The 19,717-nt window shown below is 46.6% G+C and overlaps 1 long non-coding RNA gene and 2 pseudogenes across 2 annotated transcripts; 2 read left to right on the forward strand and 1 right to left on the reverse strand.

The window, feature by feature from the left end:
• Positions 1-1,831: 1,831 nt before the first annotated feature.
• On the forward strand, positions 1,832-10,973 carry LOC116541836. Its single transcript, XR_004264969.1, has 2 exons — positions 1,832-3,847; positions 10,395-10,973. It is a non-coding gene; the product is annotated as an uncharacterized LOC116541836 (long non-coding RNA).
• A 2,799-nt stretch (positions 10,974-13,772) lies between these two features.
• LOC116541832 lies at positions 13,773-16,577 on the forward strand (annotated as a pseudogene).
• Positions 16,578-16,668: 91 nt separating this feature from the next.
• Positions 16,669-19,187, reverse strand: LOC116541831 (annotated as a pseudogene). The gene has a single exon (XR_004264967.1). The product of XR_004264967.1 is annotated as a CREB-regulated transcription coactivator 1 pseudogene (transcript).
• Positions 19,188-19,717: the final 530 nt, after the last annotated feature.

The raw sequence follows: 19,717 nt of genomic DNA on the forward strand, positions 1-19,717 counted from the left end.
AAAAAAAAAAAAAAAAAAAAAAAAGTGGATATATGGGTTGGGCGCGGTGGTTCATGCCTGTAATCCCAGCACTTTGGGAGGCCAAGGAGGGCGAATCATAAGGTCAGGAGTTTGAGACCAGCCTAGCCAACTTGGTGAACCCACATCTCTACTAAAGATAGAAGAAAGTAGCTGGGCATGATTGTGGGTGCCTGTAATTCCAGCTACTCAGGAGGCTGAGGCAGGAGAATCGCTTGAACCCAGGAGGCAGAGGTTGCAGTGAGCTGAGATTGTACCACTGCACTCCAGCCTGGGCAACAGGGTGAGACTCCATCTGGGAAAAAAAAAAAAAAAAAAAGGGGATATATTTAATTACCACATTGTGAAATCTCATAGAATGCACAGCACCAGGAATGAACCCTAATGTAAACTGTCAAGTCTGGGCTTTAGTTAGTAACCATGTGTTGATACCGGCTCATCAATTGTAACAAATGTACCACACAAACATAAGTAGTAAATAAAAGGGAAGCTGTGTGTATGGTGCAGGGAAGGTGCGTGTGGGAACACTGTACTTTCTAACCAATTCTAAAATTGCTCTAAGAAATTAATTCTATTAATTATTTTTAAAAGAAGTCTTTTGTTAAATTAGCAATATAATAGGATAGTTGCTTACCCAAGAAAATTCAGGTTTTCAAATATTGCATTTTAAAAGCAATTGTTTCAGGAGGGGAGGGTGATCTGGCTGCAACATCTGCCACCCCACTGATCGCTAGGGTTGATGTGTCTGATCGGGCTGGTTAGGTGGGTGTCCCCATCCTCCCTCATCGCTCCATGTGCGCCCCTCCAGATGCTGCGGACGACCTTCCCCATCAGAGGAGGGCTGTTCTTTCGTCAAGGGTATTTGAGTAGCTGTACTCCTCTGCTAGAACCTCCAAACAAGCTCTCTCAAAGTAATTATTTCAAAGGAGGGATTGAGAGTTTCCTCCTGTATGACAAAGTTAATTTTTCCTAAAAAATTTTAATAATAAAGGTTGTCCTGAATAGTTGAGTATGCACAGCTATAAAACCCACAGGAGAAAGCAATCTGGCCTCTGCATCTAATATCTGCTCAAGGTTGATGAGCTCTCTCCCTCTCCCTGGCAGCAACAGCTGGGTTGTTTGAGCTGCCCACACCCCTCATTCCCTGAGGCCATCGTAACAGGACAGTGTCACCTTTGTCATCCATTGTGTTGATATATAAATCCACTCAGCTAATCCGTTCCTGGCCAAGACCACAGCCTTTTCCCCTCTCTCTGAGGAGCTAAGTCTGACTGTCGTATTTTCAGTTCTGATTGTTATATCAGTAGTAGCAAATTGCATTTCCTGTCAATCAGTGTTGTCAATTCACCCTCCGACAACTAGAGTAGAAGGCCTAAAATTATTGAGTGGCGACTCTGTTCTGGTTGCCTTGCCAGACAAGCGTCTCCCCTGGAAAGACAGACAGCCAGACTCAAGGGGAAGGAGTCAAGGAAATCAAGCAGGAAAACCTATTAGGCATTTTGGGGAGAGATCAGGCAGGAGCTAATGAATTCTAGATGAAAAGTGACAGCCGAAACTGAAAAAGGGGCAGGGCCAGGCGCGGTGGCTCGTGCCTGTAATCCCAGCATTTTGGGAGGCCAAGGCGGGTGAATCACCTGAGATCAGGAGTTTGAGACCAGCCTGACCAACATAGAGAAACCCCATCTCTACTAAAAATACAAAAATTAGCCAGGCATGGTGGCACATGCCTGTAATCCCACCTACTCAGGAGGCTGAGGCAGGAGAATCACTTGAACCCAGGAGGCGGAGGTTGTGGTGAGCCAAGATCGCACCATTGCACTCCAACCTGGGCAACGAGAGTGAAACTCCATCTCACAAAATAAAAAAAGAAAAAGAACAAAGAAAAAGAGGCAGATGTTGTCTCATTTGGCTTAACAGAACCTCCAACTGATTATAAGCCAGGAGGGAGGAGTTTAAAAGGCCTGCTGATCTGAAGGGGAATCTTCAGGTCCCTATGGGCTCTCATCTCCCCAAGGAGTCTTCTCACTTAGACCAGCACTCCCAAAGCATGGAACCCAGCAATCGCTGCAGTGAGCCACAAGTGCTTTAGGGTTTCAGAGGAAAAAGCAATGCGTTGGCCTAAAGGAAGAAGCTGAGGCAAAATGAATGTTAAGTAGAGAGCTTATGTGAGCCAAATTTGAGGACTGCAACCCTGGGGATTTCGATTCAAGTTGCCCAGAATAGTGGGTTTTCAAAGGGAAAAAAGATGGAGCAGTTCTTGGTAAAATTGTTTACCAAGTATTTATATTGGTTCATTAAAATACCATAAGCTTCTTTTTTCTTCTTCTTTTTGAGACAAAGCCTCCCTGTGTTGCCCAGCCTGATCTTGAACTCCTGTACTCAAGTGATCAGTGTAGCTGCAATTACAGGTGCATGCCACAGTGACTCACTCAAAATAACATAAGCTATTGATTGGCTATGTATTCTTTGTATCACAAATGCCAGAAACATGAAGATATGGGTGAGGGTCATATTGTGCAGCCTGTAACATTTTAGGTAATTTATCAGCTAGTCTGGAAACTACAGGCAATAAAAGAAAAATACAAAATGCCTTTAAACAATTAACCCTGTGCATAGGTTAATGAGACTCTCCTGTCTCTCTGCTAAATTTTGCATTCCTCACATTCTTCAGACTGCTCTGAGCTACTTTCCTTTCCCAAATGAAACAGTTGTAGTCACACTTCATAAATTGAAAATGTAACATAGTAATGATTTCCCAGAAATCTCATTTTATTCTTAATAGTCCTTGCATATTTAAATGTTGAGCATTTTCCACAAACACGATATTAATGAAATGTTCTTAAATAACATTCAGTTAACAGTATTCAGTTCATTCTGGTTAATATATTTTTCACAACATTTGTTTATTTCTGTTTAGTAAGTCTACAATCTTTATCATTGCCATGGGTTATTAGATTGACTTAGTGGCTCAGAAGTATTCATTGAATCCTAAAATAATGATGGAGAGAGTAGCGGATATTCCACACATCAGGATAATCTGTGAACACACATAATGCTCATAATTCCAGAATGATGTAGAATGGCAACCAGGACTCCATGGGTCAAGCACATCTGCAGGTGTGATGATCTTGCACAAGCAGCCAAAAAGTGAAAGTGAGAAGCGCCACAATGAACATCTGAAAAATGTGTTTGATTAAATCCAAGTTCTCCTTCCCCCAGATCCCTGAGCACAGTTATAAGACCTGGCCAGATGAGATTGTTAGGACTCAGAAAACAATACCCCTGTAGGATCCAAGAGAAAATGTCCTTTTTGCCCCCTAAAGGTTTGCTAAAAAAATAACTTACAAAAGACAGATTAATTGGAGAAAAGGCATATGAATTTATGTGCACATAGGAAAGAACCACAGAGTGATTACTCCAAACACCCAGTGGGGTACAGAAGCTTATATACCACCTTGAGGTTACCAAAAGAATGGGAGCCCAAAACAGGTTATAGTGGTAAATCAGGCTATGACGCAAGACAGGTTATGGTGGGGAGAGAAGGGGAGGCCTGGCTAGCAAACGTGGTCTTGCTATGTAGATGAAACCTCACAGATAGCAGCCTGCAGAAAGAATAGATGATAAATGTTTCCAACCTTCAAAGGTATCAAACTCTCACTTAATCTTTCCTAGATCAAACAAAGGAGGGCTCAGAAGAAGCCTGGCTGCATCAAGGCAGATTCCGTACAGATGCAAAACTCCCCATGAAAGACAGCTTTGCAGGGCTACTCCTGTTGGCTGGCTCTCTGAAGAGACACCTCAAAATATATCAAAGAAGGATATTTTGGGGGTAAAATATTTTTATTTCTATCAGTCCTACTTTGAAACTTTGAAAGGCCCCCCTTTCGTGCCTTCCCACTCACTCCCTTCTATTAAGATGTGGCCTGTGGCCAGGCGCAGTGGTTCACGCCTGTAATCCCAACACTTTGGGAGGCCGGGGTGGGTGGATCACCTGAGGTCAGGAGTTCGAGACCAACATGACCAACATGATGAAACCCCATTTCTACTAAAAATACAAAAATTAGCTGGGTGTGGTGTCGCATACCTGTAATCCCTGTTACTCGGGAGACTGAGGCAGGAGAATCGCTTGAACATGGGAGATGGAGGTTGCTGTGAGCTGAGATTGTGTCTAGGCACTCCAGCCTGGATGACAGAGCAAGACTCCATCTAAAACAAAAAGTGATGTGCGTCCTTCCAGAGGATGCTCTGTGAATTCACAACAATGTATAGATTCTCACTTGATAGACAAACATTTTCTCTTGTACATAAAATACATATTTGCCTTTTTTTTTGAGACATAGTCTCGCTCTGTAGCCCAGGCTGGAATACAGTGGCCTGATCTTGGCTCACTGCAACCTCTGCCTCCCAGGTCCTGGTTCAAGCAATTCTTCTGCCTCAGCCTCCCGGGTAGCTGATATTACAGGCGCGCACCACCATGCCCAGCTGATTTTTGTACTTATAGTAGAGATGGGGTTTCACCATGTTGGCCAAGCTGGTCTTGAACTCCAGACCTTGTGATCCACCCACCTCGGCCACCAGCATGAGCCACTGTACCCAGCTTGGCTTCATTTTTTATAAGGTGTACTATATAATTACTCTTAGTACATATTTGACATTTTTAATTAATAAGTTTCTAATTGATAAATCATAAGCTGTACACCGCAGCCAGAGTGCTCCTTTAAGAATAAATGTAAGTGGGCCGGGCGCGGTGGCTCAAGCCTGTAATCCCAGCACTTTGGGAGGCCGAGGCGGGTGGATCACGAGGTCAAGAGATCGAGACCATCCTGGTCAACATGGTGAAACCCCGTCTCTACTAAAAATACAAAAAATCAGCTGGGCATGGTGGCGCGTGCCTGTAATCCCAGCTACTCAGGAGGCTGAGGCAGGAGAATTGCCTGAACCCAGGAGGCGGAGGCTGCGGTGAGCCAAGATCACGCCATTGCACTCCAGCCTGGGTAACGAAAGCGAAACTCCGTTCAAAAAAAAAAAAAAAAAGAATAAATGTAAGTTAGAAAAACAAAACAAAGCTGTGCCAACTACTCAGCTCAGCCTGCTGTACAGAGAGTCTTGTGGCAGCAGAAAAAAGAAAGAATGTAAGCCAGAGCCTGTCTTTCTCGGAGCCTGTAATGGCTCCTTCCTTCCCTCTCTGCAAGGCCCTAAGAAGACAGGACTCGCTTCCTTTCCCCTCCTCTCTTCCTCTCTCCGGTTTCTCTTGCAACCTGCTCCTCCTCCAGCACATGGCGTTTGCCCTGGCTGGTCCTTCTGCCTGGAAGGTTCTTCCCCGTTTTTCTCAGGGCTCACTGTCACCTCTATAGGCTTTGGCTCAAATGTTACCTCCCCAGTAAGGTCAACCCAACCACCCTATTTAAAGTTGTAACCCTCCATCACCACACTCCCAATCCCCTCCACGCTGATCTCTTTGATAACCTTCATTGCACTTAAGGGCTTTCAGACTTACAAATTCACTTATTATATGTACGATATTCTGTCACTTCCCCCTTGCTAGCCTGTAAACTCCACAAGAGGCCGAGCGTGGTGGCTCATGCCTGTAATCCCAGCACTATGGGAGGCTGAGGAGGGTGGATCCCTAGAGGCCAGTAGTTCAAGACCAGCCTGACCAACATGGTGAAGCCCCATCTCTAGTAAAAATAGAAAATTTAGCCAGGCATGGTGGTGGGCACCTGTAATCCCAGCTACTTGGGAGCCTGAGGCAGGAGAATTGCTTGAACCCAGAAGGTGGAGGTTGCATGAGCTGAGATCTTGCTGCTGCTCTCCAGCCTGGGTGACAGAGCGAGACTCCATCTCGGAAAAAAAAAGAAAAAAGAAAAAGAAAAGAAATGAATGACTTTTCCTATAAAAACTCGTATATGTAAGACATCAGAGAGTTTGGTTCTTAAGCATGAGAATTGCCCAAGTCTCCTTGCTTGGCATCCTGTAATACATGCTTCAGTTTCTCTCTCTGCAATCATGATTCAGTGTTTGGCTTTGCTGTGCTCAGCAGACAGACCCAAGTTCAGTTTGATAACAGTCTCCCTCCCACAACCAAAGCCATTCTTGGTCCCCTGAAATAGATGAGGATCCCCCACCTGGACAGAAGAGGATAGGTGTCTCCCAGCCAGGCCAGCTCTGGGCAGGACCTGGAACACACAGCCCCAGTTCTCTCCTGGCATCTGTTTCTCGTGCCCAGGCAGAAGGGCCTAGGGTGTGCTAAATTACATGGCTGAAGTGGAAATCAGAATGTGTTCTTGTCGAAACAATATAAGGCAGCACTCATGATGGACAGAGGTATACTCGGTGAGTTGGTGGACTTTCCATCATTAGTAAGAAAAGCAAAGAGGGAGCTGTCTGTATAAGCATAGGAAAAATAAGCTTAATATGTGACTTACCTGATGAAAGGGTTAGTAAGAGAAGACAGAGGAGAAGAGGTAGGGCACAAAAGAAAAGCAAATTGGGGCTGGTGCAGTGGCTCATGCCTGTAATCCTAGCACTTTGGGAGGCTGAGGCAGGTGGATCACTTGAGGTCAGGAGTTCAAGAGCAGCCTGGCCAATGTGGTGAAACTCTGTCTCTATTAAAAATATAAACATTAGCCAGGTGTGGTGGTGAGCACCTGTAGTCCCAGCTACCTGGGAGGCTGAGGTGGGAAAATCACTTGAACCCGGGAGGCAGAGGTTACAGTGAGCCAAGTTCATGCCATTGCACTCTAACCTAGGCGACAAAGCAAGACTGTCACACAAAACAAAACAAAACAAAACAAAAAAAACAGAGAGAGAGAAAGAAAGAAAGAGAAGAAGGAAAGAAGGAAGGAAGGAAGGAAGGAAAAAATTAAATTGCACTGAAAAATGTATGTGTGACAAGATCATATTTATGCACTATAGCATAATGCACAAAACTATGGGTTCTGATGTCAAACTAGCTGGTTCCATCTCAGATTCGATACTTACTAGCTCTGTTATGCTAGGGAAGGGGCATTACCTTGTCTGTGTTTCAATTTCTTCAAATGTAAAATAGGGATTATAATTGTACATATGTCAGAAAGTTGTTGTTGAGTGGATCAAATGGGATAATACATTTAAGTTCTTAGGACCATATGCTTATAAAGGCATATAGTAAATGCTAACAGACTATCCATTAGTATTCATAGCTCTTAGTAATGGGCAGTATTGTTCAATTTGTGTGCACTGGTGCCTTCATTACATATAAGATGCATAATGCTCAGGGCACTGAACTGCCTCACCGTCAGGGGTCTCTTACCCTGAATGGTGCTGGGTGCATCCTGGAAAATTCTAACAGCCCAGATTCCCTTTTACGAGTACCAGGTAGGCCCTTCTGTTAACATAGTTTTCCTTCAAGCAGATCACAGTGTAACTGACTAGATGTTTGTTTCCTTTAAAAAACGGCTTTGTTTAGGCATAATTTACATAAGATAAAACTCACTCTTTTTAGCATACAATTCAGTGATTTTTAGTGAATTCACAGAGTTGTTCAACCAACACCACAATCTAACTTGAGAACTTATCGGTCATCACTAAAAGAAACATGGTGCCCATTTGCACTCACTTCCCAGTACCCCCTCCAGTCCCAGGCAGGCTGGAAGGGTTTGGTTTGCCGCTGAGTTCTGGTCCAGCCACCCAGGGTCCTTCAGGAAGTGCAATAAGCCACCTTATTTGGACTCTCCTAAACTATGACTCCTCAGTGAAACATTATAAGCAATCTCCCTTGATGTGTAATTTCTACAGATAGCTGCCTTCATCCATTTCTTTTTTTTTCTTCTGATTTAAAATGTTTTTTTAATTGCAAAAGTAATAAATCTTCATTGTAAAATACATAAATGTGCAAAGAATTATAAGAAAGAGAACACAGATTTCTTATAATCTTACCGCTAGATGGAACTGTTAACATTTTTAAGTGAAACATATATATGTTTTTTTTTTAAAAAAAGAATTGTATTATAGATACCTTCTTATAATCTCCTTTTGTTTAGTATAAATATTATTTTTAAAATTTCCTGGATGGGCGTGGTGGCTTACGTCTGTAATCCCAACACTTTGGGAGGCCAAGGCGGGTGGATCACGAGGTCAGGAGTTCGAGACCAGCCTGACCAACATGATGAAATCCCATCTTTACTAAAAATTAGCTGGGCGTGGTGGCACACGCCTGTAATCCCAGCTACTCAGGAGGTTGAGGCAGGAGAATTGCTTGAACCCGGGAGGTGGAGGCTGCAGTGAGCCAAGATTGTGCCACTGCACTCCAGCCTGGGTGACATAGTGAGACTCTGTCCCAAAAAAAAAAACAAAAGTCATTAAACATTTCTGTACAATTTTGTAATTTCCCCAGATTTGTTCAATTATGAGCTCATCATTGAACATTGTTTTTTATTTTTTTCTATTATACATAATACTTTTTTTTACATCTCTGGAGATCTATTTTAGCACACATCTCTGCCATTTCTTATGCTACTCTCTCTCACTCAACTTGGAATTACTTCTTTACTTACTATAATAATTCATGAAAGAAAAATTTAAAGATACAAGGAAAGGAAAAGTTCCACTGTAACCCAATCTCTTAGGGACTACTGTTTGTGTAGTCCCATTCTTTGCGTATGTCTTTCCATATTTTAAAATGAATATATAAGCCTTCACTATAGATATATTTTAAACAAAACAAGATCATATTCCAGGTATTTTGAAATTTTCCAGCTTTCTGCTATGGTATCTAGTTTAACTCCACTGTAGTATGAGAACAGACATTGTATGTTTTTCTTTTTTTTTGGAGGGGGGACGGAGTTTCGCTCTTGTTACCCAGACTGGAGTGCAATGGCGCGATCTCGGCTCACCGCAACCTCCGCCTCCCGGGTTCAGGCAATTCTCCTGCCTCGGCCTCCTGAGTAGCTGGGATTACAGGCACGCGCCACCATGCCCAGCTAATTTTTTGTATTTTTAGTAGAGACGGGGTTTCACCGTGTTGACCAGGATGGTCTTGATCTCTTGACCTTGTGATCCACCCGCCTCGGCCTCCCAAAGTGCTGGGATTACAGGCTTGAGCCACCGTGCCCGGCCTGTTTTTCTATTCTTTTAAATTAATTCATGTGTGTTTCCTGGCCCAGAGTCTGGTCTATCTTGGTGAATGTCCCATATGAACTTGATCTTAGAAGAATGTGTAATCTGCCATTGCTGGATGGAGTAATATTCTATAGATGTCAATTATATCCAGTTGATTGATGGTGCTGTTGAGTTCAACTATGTCCTTACTGACAGTCTGCCTGCTGGATCTGTCCGTTTTCAGTAGAAGGGTGGTAAAGATCCATCTATTGCTCCTTGTGGCTCTATCAGTTTTTGCTTCACATGGTTTGTTTTGGGTTTTTTGTTTGTTTGTTTATTTTTTGAGATGGAGTCTCTCTCTGTCGCCCAGGCTGGAGTGCAGTGGTGTGATCTCTGCTCACTGCAACCTCTGCCTCTGAGGTTCCAGCAATTCTCCTACCTTAATCTCCCGAATAGCTGGGACTAACCACAGGCACCCACCACCACATCCAGCTAATTTTTTTGTGTGTTTTTAGTAGAGATTGGGTTTCGACATGTTGGCCAGGCTCATCTTGAACGCCTGACCTCAGGTGATCCCTCTGCCTCAGCCTCCCAAAGTGCTGGAATTACAGCTACCACACCTGGCTTGCTTCACATGTTTTGACACTTTGTTGTTAGATGCATTCATGTTACAAATTGTTATATATTGACCCCTTTATCATTGTGTAAAGCCCCTCCTTATCCCTGATAAACATTCTTGCTCTGAAGTCTGCTCTGTCTAAAATTAATATAGCTATACCTGTATTCTTTTAATGAGGATAATATCTCTTTCTCTATCTCTTTACTTTTGATCTATAAGAGTTCTTATACTGAAGTGTGTTTCTGGCCAGGGACAGTGGCACACACCTGTAGTCCCACCTATTTGGGAGGCTAACGCAGGATTGCTTAAGCCTAAGGAGTTTGAAACTAGCCTGGGCAGCGTAATGAGACCCCATCTCATTAAAAAAAAGTAAATAACAAAGTGTGTTTCTTTAGACAACATATAATTAGGTGGATCTTCTTTTTGGTCCACTCTGATACTCTGATACTCTCTATTTCTAATTAGCATATTTAGACCATTGACATTAAAAGTCATTGTGATGTGTTTGTATTCATATTTACCAAACGTTTTACTATTTTTTATTTGTTGCCCTTGCTCCTTGTTCCTATTTTTGTCTTCCACATTTTCTGCCTTTTGTAATTTTAATTGAGCATTTTATACGATTCATTTTTTTCTCCTTTCTTAGCATGTTAATTATATCTCTTTTTTACTTTTTTAGTGGTTTCCCTGGAGTTTGCAATATATGTTTATGACTAACTCGAGTCCACTTTCAAATTACACTATAACACCTTGCAGGCAATGTGAGTACCTTATAATAACAAGATACTCCTAATTATTCCCTCTTGTTCTTTGTATCATTGTTGTCATTTGTTTCATTTTATAATAAGCTGTAATGGTTTGAATGCATTTTTGCTATTATATTTTGTTTTGTTTTGTTTTTTATTTAGAGATGGGGTCTCCCAATGTTGAGCAGGCTGGCCTCACACTCCTAGGTTCAAGTGATCCACCCGCCTCGGCCTCCCAAAGTGCTGGGATTACAGGCATGAGCCACCGCGCCCGGCCTGCTATTATTGTTTTGAACAAACTGTTATCTGTTTGATCAATCAAGAATAAGAAAAATAGGAGGGGAGGGAGAGAAAAAAAAGAATAAGAAAAATAAACATTTTTATTTTAATCTTCATTTACTCCTTCTCTAATACTTTTCACTTCGTTATGTAGATCCGAGTTTCTTACCTACATAATTTTCCTTCTCTCTGAAGAACTTCTTTAACATTTCTCCAGGCAGGTCTACTGGCAACACATTCCCTCAATGTTTGTTTGAATGAGAAATTATCTCTCTTTTACTTTTTTTTTTTTTTTTTTTTTTGAGATGGAGTCTCACCCTGTCACCCAGGCTGAAGTGCAATTGTGCAATCTTGGCTCACTGCAACCTCCACCTCCTGGGTTCAAGCTATTCTCCTGCCTCCGTGTCCTGGGTAGCTAGGATTACAGGCACGTGCCACTACACTGGCTAATGTTTTGTATTTTTAGTAGCGATGGGATTTCACCATGTTGGCCAGGCTGGTTTTGAACTCCTGACCTCGTGATCCACGGGCCTCAGCCTCCCAAAGTGCTGGGATTACAGACGTGAGTCACCACACTCAGCCCTCTCTTTTACTTTTGAAGGATAATTTCACAGAATACAGAATTCTAGGTTGGTGGGTTTTTTCCTCTCAACACTTTATTTCATTCCATTCTCTGATTCTTTGCATGCTTTTTGAGAAGAAGGAAGAGGTAATTCTTATCTTTCTATTTATAGCAAAGAAGAATTACTTCTAATCTTCCTGTGGCTTCTTTCAAGATTTTTTATCTTCAGTTTTCTGCAGTATGAATATGATATACCAATGTTAACTTTTTTGTTTTATTTTTTTAAAGGCATTTAACCTGTCTTATGTTCTCTGAGCTTCTTGGATCTGTGGTTTGGTGTACAACATTAATTTGGGGGACTTTTAAATCATTATTGCTTCAAATGTTGCTTCTATTTCTTTCTCCTCCTGGCATTCTCATTATGCATATGTTATACCTTTTGTAATTGTCCCAGAGTTCTTGGATATTCTGTTACCATTTTTTTTTCCAGTGTTTTTTTCTCTTTGCTTTTCGGATTTGGAAGGTTCTGTTGAGAAATCCTCAAGCTCAGACATTCTGTCCTCAGCCATAGCCAGTCTACTAATGAGTCCATCAATGGCATTCTGCATTTCTGTGATGGTGTTTTTGACCTTTAGCATTTCTTTTTGATTCTTTCTTCGAATTCCCATCTCCCACTTACATCACCTGTCTGTTCTTGCATGCTGTCTACATTTCCTATGAGAGCCCTTAGCACATTCATTATGGCTGTTTTAAATTCACAGTCTTGTAATTCCAGCATCCCTGCCATATCTGAATCTAGTTCTGATGCTTGCTCTGTCTCTTCAAAGTCTGTGTTTTGCTTTATAATTTTTTGTTGAAAGCCAAACATGATTTCTCTAGGTTTCTTCTTGCTCTTCTGGAGGTTTCTGCCCTGTTCTCAGGGAGCTTTCTACTTCAGTAAGCTGCGATTCCCTGTATTTGCCTGTCTGTCTCTGCAATTTTAGGGCAGGAATTTGCCCTGTGACCTTACTTCTCTGCCAGATCTAAGAAGGGTTTCCGGTGCATTCCAAGCTCCTTGCATGTCAGAGGAGAAACCACACTAGAAGTCCCTTTGCCCATATTTAAATTGGGTTGTCTTTTAATTGTTGATTTCTTTTCTTTTTTTTTTTTGGAGACAGAGTCTTGCCAGGTTGCCCAGCTGGAGTGCAATGGCGCAATCTCAGCTCACTGCAATCTCCGCCTCCTCGGTTCAAGCGATTCTCCTGCCTCAGCCTCCCAAGTAGCTAGAATTGCAGGCACCCATTACCATGCCTGGCTAATTTTTTGGTATCTTTAGTAGAGATGGGGTTTCACCATATTGGTCAGGATGATCTTGAACTCCTGATCTCATGATCCACCCACCTCATCCTCCCAAAGTGCTGGGATTACAGGCGTAAGCCATCGTGCCCAGCCTTAATTGTTGATTTCTAAGTGTTTTTTTACATTTGTATACAAGTTCCTTGCCAGATGTATGATTTGTAAACATTTTCTCTGATTCTGTGATTGGTGTTTTCACTATTTTTACTAAAGCACAAAAGTTTTTAATTGTGATGAAGTCTAACTTATTTACTCCTTTCTTCTGTAGTTTATGCTTTGGTGTTATAGCCAAGAAACCATTGTCTAACCCAGGGTCACAAAAATTTACCCCTATATTTTACTCTAGGAGTTTTATAGTTTCAACTCTTTTAAGTTCATTTTGTGTAAGGATTGAGATAGGGTCTAACTTCATTCTTCTATGTGTAGTTATTTAATTGTCCCAGCACCATTTATTGAAAATACTATTTTCCTCCATTGAATTGTTTTGGCAGCTTTGTCAGAAAATCAATTCACCATAATTGGGTTCTCTCTAAATAATTTTTAACCTTTATTTCATTTCCTGTTAATTCCTTTTATATGACACAATAGCTGTTCAACATTGTGTTTCTCTCCATTTCAGCTTCAGTTCTATTATGTTTTTATTTAGATTGTCATAAAACAGAAGGAAGGACATTCTGTCTGACTAAATGGGGTATCAGAGTGAGCATAGGCTCAAAGAAAGAATGCATAGAAGCACAGAAAATTGTTTCAGAAACAAGCCCAGCTGGCTAAAGTATAGAAAACATTTATGGCATTGTGGTAGCACTGAAATATGATATTTTTAAATGATAGACAAGTGTTGGGGGAAGATTGTGGATAGTCTTTGTAAGTCTGGTCAAGAAATTTATAAATTGGCCCAGCGAAGTGAGTCACATCTGTAATCCCAGCACTGTGGGAGGCTGAGGCAGGTAGATCACCTGAGATCAGGAGTTTGAGACCAGCCTGGCCAACATGGCGAAATCCCATCTCTACTAAAAATATAAAAATTAGCCAGACGTGGTAGCACATGCCTGTAATTCCAGCAACTAAGGAGGCTGAGGCAGGAGAATTGCTTGAGCCCAGGAGGCAGAGGGTGCAGTGAGCTGAGACGTCTCCACTGCCCTCCAGCCTGGGCAACAGAGTGTGACTCCATCTCAAAAAAGAAAAAAAAGAAAAGTGAGGCTTGTAAAAACTACACTAGAATTGATAATTAAGAAGTTGCTATTGTTTGTAAGAATTCAATTTTATTTCATCAGCCAGGTGGAAGATAAATGTCATTATACTGAAGAATACATGATGAAAATATAAATGTAGCAAGTTCAGAGGTAAAGAAGAGACAAGGGTCCAGAGTTAGTGGTAGGATCACGGTCAAGAGAAGGTAAGGTGTATTGTTACCCCAAGTGAAAAACATTTTACGTATTTGCAAAGAAAGGAAGGAGTCATTGGGGAACATTAGACTGCAGATAAGAGAATGGTAGAGAAGCAAGAAGGAAGAAAAGAGTTGTTTGAAGGGAAGGGAGGACAACTGAGGGGAAATATTCCACAAGAGTTATGAGGAGGGTCTGGGTGCAGTGGCTCATGCCTGTAATCCCAGCACTCTGGGAGGCCAAGGCGGGTGGATCACTTGAAGTCAGGAGTTTGAGACCAGCCTGGCCAACATGGTGAAACCCCATCTTTGGCGCTGACGACGATGCTGAGCAGGAAGCAGCAGCCGCAGGCCCAGTGACTGGCGGCTCAGTGACCATCAGCCCAGTGACTGGCAGCCAGGTCTTCACCTGGGTCCTCTCAGTGAAGCCAGGGTGGCCACCCCAGCAGACAAAGCTACTGAGCCATCTCCTGACAGGTGCTCCAGTGCAGTAAATGTAATTTGAAGAAGGCAGAAGGAACCCATGGCTTTAGCCAGCTGCCCAGATTCCTTTTTGTACCATCCATACTACCAGGACAAACTGGAGCAGACACCTTGCAGTCAACAAGACCCGGCAGGACCAGGGCTCACGTGACCAACTCGTGAATCACCAGGAGGATGATGTGGACCTGGAAGCCCTGGTGAACGATATGAACGCATCCCTGGAGAGCATGCAGCTGGACACGGTGCCCCTCCTGCAGAATGGTCAGCATGCCCGCAGCCAGCCTCGGGCCTCAGGTACTCGGTCTGTCCAGCCTCAGGCATCCCCGAGGCAGAGGGTGCAGTGCTCCCAGCCTGTATACATCCTCGCTGTCAGGCACCTTCAGGAGGAAGAGCAGCAGCTTAGAACCTCGTCCCTACTGGCCATCCCCTATCCTTTTCCCAAACTCTGTGGTCCTGGGAGCCCCCCTGTGCTCACGAGGGCTTCTTTGCCTCTGAGCCAGGCTGCCGCAAAGCAGGATGTTAAAGTCTTTAGTGAAGATGGGATGAGCCAAGTGGTGGAGATTCTAGCAGACATGACAGCCAGGGACCTGTGCCAGTTGCTGGTTTACAAAAGTCACTATGTGGATGACAACAGCTGGACACTAGTGGAGCACCACCCGCACCTAGGATTGGAGAGGTGTTTGGAAGACCATGAGCTGGTGGTCCAGGTGGAGAGTACCATGGCCAGTGAGAGTAAATTTCTATTCAGGAAAAATTATGCAAATACGGTTCTTTAAAAATCCAATGAATTTCTTCCCAGAACAGACGGTTACTTGGTGCCAGCAGTCAAATGGCAGTCAAAGCCAGCTTTTGCAGAATTTTCTGAACTCCAGTAGCTGTCCTGAAAGTCAAGGATTTTTGCATGTGAAAGAGCTGGGAAAGAAATCATGGAAAAAGCTATATGTATGTTTATGGAGATCTGGCCTTTATTGCTTCACAAAGGGAACTTCAAAGAACCCAGACACCTGCAGCTGCTGGCAGACCTGGAGGACCGCAACATCTTCTCCTTGACCGCTGGCAGGAAGCAGTACAGCGCCCCCACAGACCACGGGCTCTGCATAAAGCCAAAGTCAGGAATGAAACTAAAGAGCTGAGGTTGCTCTGTGCAGAGGATGAGCAAAGCAGGGCATGCTGGATGACGGCGTTCAGACTCCTCAAGTATGGAATGCTCCTTTACCAGAACTACCGAATCCCTCAGCAGAGGAAGGCCTTGCTGTCCCCATTCTCAACGCCAGTGCGCAGTGTCTCCGAGATCTCCCTCGTGGCGATGGATTTTTCTGGGCCAACAGGAGGCGTGATAGAGAATCCGGCGGAGGCCCAGAGTGCAGACCCAGAAGCAGGCCACGCCTGGCAGAAGCGAAGCACATGGCTGAACATTCTAGGTAGCCAAAGTCCCCTCCACCCTTCTACCCTAAGTACAGTGATTCACAGGACACAGCACTGGTTTCACGGGAGGATCTCCAGGGAGGAATCCCACAGGATCATTAAACAGCAAGGGCTCGTGGACGGGTTTTTTCTCCTCCGTGACAGCCAGAGTAATCCAAAGGCATTTGTACTCACACTGTGTCATCACCAGAAAATTAAAAATTTCCCGATCTTACCTTGAGAGGACGACGGGCAGATGTTCTTCAGCCTAGATGACGCGAACACCAAATTCTCTGACCTGATCCAGCCGGTCGACTTCTACCAGCTGAACAAAGGAGCCCTGCCTTGCAAACTCAAGCACCACTGCATCCGAGTCCTTATGACTGCAGACATCCTCTCGGCTGAAGCCTGGAGGAACTGAACACTGGAGCGAAGAAGCGGTCTGTGAGTTAGTTAAGATCACACGTCGATTCTGCACCTGGGGACCCAGAGCGAGATGGGTTCATTCGGTGCCAGCCGACCAAGATTGACTAGTTTGTTGGACTTAAACGACGATTTGCTGCTGTGAATGCAGCAGAATCGCCTCCCTCTGTATTGGCCAAATTGGGGAGTGCATGAAAGATCCAGCGCAAATTTGAGAATAAACTGAAATGATCATCTTGGCTTGTGCCACTTAGGAGCAAGAACTGGAGAGATATGATTGGAAATGAACTGCCCTGGAATAATCTTGACAATTAAATTAAAACATTTTTTTCCCGTTAAAATAGTGTTTATTACACTTTGTGTCTGCCCAGTGCTCTGGCGCCTCCTCCCTGGGGCGGCATGTGGGGCTCACTCTCATCTGACCACGGGCTGGGGGTGGCGGATGGGTTGGGGGACCGGGAACCGAGGAAGGCAGTGAGAGCTGGGCAAACAGTCGGAAAATGCATCGCTGCCCACAGCGCTGGTGGACCATGCGCGCCCCTCCCCTGAGCCTGCCCGCCACGCCAGGAGCCGACACTTCCCGCATCTTACAGGGGACGACAGCTCAGGCCCCGGGGCTGGGGGCAAGAGAGCCCATGCAGGGAGGGTCTGCGGGGGCGGGGGGCTCATGACCTCCTATCCCAGCCCTGCCCCCGGCGCGCGGGTGGAAGGCCCAGCTCGCGGCCTCGTGATTGGGCTTCGCGGGAGGTGGAAAACCGGGGGCGGGCCGGCGGGGGGCGTTGCAAGCTCAGAATCACAAACTCAGCAGTTGGGGCGAGGGACGGAGCGCGGTCGGCCCCGGGCTGGGGGGGGCGCCGTCAGGACGGCTGAACCGCAGGACGCCGGGCGTGCCCGCTCACAGACGGTCCATCCGGAAGGCGTCCTCGGTGGCCGGGTCGGCCAGAACCATGTCGGGGTCGTAGAGCATGTGCAGGCCGTCGAGGGTCAGGGGGTCGATCTTGAGTTCATCCAGGGGAAACTGGCTGTCGGAGTCGAAGCTGACGTCGCCGACCCCGGCCAGAGAGCTGGTCAGTTCTTTAGAGAGGCTGGGGGGGGACTCTCCTGTCACCGTGAGGATGATGTTGGGGACACCGCTGTGGCCGGCGTAGCGCAGCTGCCGCGAGTCCGGCAGGCTCCCGTGGCTGCCCGTGAGGCCCATCATGGCCGCCTGCGAGTCGTTGAGCGTGGAGCCGGGGCCGTACAGGCTGCTGGAGCTGATGGCGTTCTCCATCGTGCTGAACCGCTCCAGCTGGTGGGACGGAGCGTTGGCCTGCCTGGCCGCCATCAGCTGCTCATAGTACGCGTCCCCAAACGCGCTGCCCAGGGTGGAAGTGTGTTGCGGGGAGCTCCCCGGGGAGAAGCCTTGATTGGAGGCTGGCGAGGTGGGAGACTGGTTGGCCGGGGAGCAGGCGTGCGTGCGGTACTGCTGCAGAGCCGGCGCCGACGCGGTGTCGATCCCCATCGACGGCTGGCCGGGGTTCTCTGGGGGGCGCTGGGGGAGAGAGAACGGTACCGTGACCGCGATGGGGGGTGGCTGTGGCCCACGAGCCAGGCTGGCGCTGGGCAACAGGGGGCCGCCGGGGGGCAGGCGGACGGACGCCTGCGGGGGTGGTGGGGGCGGCGGCTGCTGTGACGCTGGCGGAGGGGGCGGCGGGGGCTGGGGCTGCGGCGGCGGCTGCTGGGAGCCCGCCTGGGTGAAGAAGGCGTAGAGCAGCTGCTGCTCCAGAGACAGGGCATCCATGGCCACGGCCTGAGTGATGGGTGACAGCGGGGACAGGGTGGGCGATGTTTGCTGACGCCTCGCCTCTGTGCTCAGGGACAAGGGGCTGACGCCGGCTGGGTGGTGCTGCGGAGAGGACCCAGGTGTGCTCATTCCCTGGCCGGCGCCGCCGATGCCCAGGTGCGTCAGGTTGGCCGCGAGGTTGCCGGTGCTGCTGGAGCTGCTCAGCGCGGGGAAGGTGGGCTCCTCGGGGTCCAGCGGGATCGGGAGCGGGGAGGGGAAGTGGATGTTGGTCAGGTCGGGCAGGGAGCCCCCAGTGTTGTGGGTAGCCTGGATCAGGGCTGTAGTGTTTTCCTGGTCGGCAGATGGGAAGATGTTGATTCTGGGGACCTCACAGGACTTGGGCCTGGACCCCGTCTTCTTGGTGTCCCACTCTTGCTTGGAAAGGTTTTTGTCTGCCTCTGATGTGGTCTCTTCCATTCCTGGGACTGTTAACAGTAAGACTTTTTTCTGGTTCACGTCCTGGGACCCACTGGTAAAGGATTCTGGCTGTGTGGGCGTCATTGTGCTCTGGTGCAGTGCGGAGTCAGAATTGGTCCTTCTCCAGCTGGTGTCCGCGGGTGGCCGGAGGTACACCGTGCCGTAGGGGCAGCTGTCGGCCTGCCGTCCGTGTTTGTCCACTGACAGGGGCCGGCTGTGCGGGGAGCCGAGCCGGCCACGCTCCCGGTACACCCTGTCCACCAGCCCGTGGTGTCGGGTGGTCCGGCCGGTGTCCAGACCCGAGGATTGGAAGGGGGTCTGGAAGGGCAGGTGCATGATGCCACTCCCAATCTGGTTCACATTGAGCAAGGACCCGCCGTAGTACTGGTCGCGGCTCGGGCCCAGTTGCAGGTACTGGGATTTCTGGAGCTGGAGCCGCGCGGCCCGCGTCAGGCTCAGGTCCTTCATGACCTCCTCGAAGGCCGCTGTCTCCTCCGCCTGCTTCTGATTGTGCAGCGCGATCTTCTCGATGAATTTCCGCGGATTGTTCGAAATCGCCATCTTCTCACCGCCGCCGCTGCCGCCGCAGCCTCCTCCTCCTCCTCCGCCTCCTCCGCCTCCTCGCCCCCACCACTCGCCCGCGCCACCGCGCAAGCGCTGGCTGGGCCCCCTAATTTTGTATTTTATACAAAATTAGCCGGGTGTGGTGGCACATGCCTGTAGTCCCAGCTACTTGGGAGGCTGAGGCAGGAGAATGGCTTGAACCCAGGAAGCAGAGGTTGCAGTGAGCCGAGATCGTGCCACTGCACTCCAGCCTAGGTGACAGAGGAAGACTCTGTCCCCGCCCCCCCCCAAAAAAAGAATTATGAGGAGGATAAAATATATCACGCTAGGTAGGAGAGAGAGAGAAAATTAACATTAGTCGAGCAGAGAGAACTTTTTTCTTCTCCTTTGGAGGAAAGGGTGAAAAGTTGGGAGTGCAAGTGGAGAAGAGGATACCACCCTTGGGAGTTCCTGTGAGATGTCCTTGCTCTTCACAGTAAAATGCAAATTTGCTCTGGGAATTTCTGGGAATAACAATGAAGAGATGTGCCACAGAGCCCCTGCAAGAGCTCCACTTTACTTGCAGGAATCTGTAAACAAGCCC

Source organism: Sapajus apella, unplaced genomic scaffold (assembly GCF_009761245.1).
Source record: "Sapajus apella isolate SASKATOON/1434 unplaced genomic scaffold, GSC_monkey_1.0 scaffold157, whole genome shotgun sequence".
Taxonomy (NCBI): domain Eukaryota; kingdom Metazoa; phylum Chordata; class Mammalia; order Primates; family Cebidae; genus Sapajus; species Sapajus apella.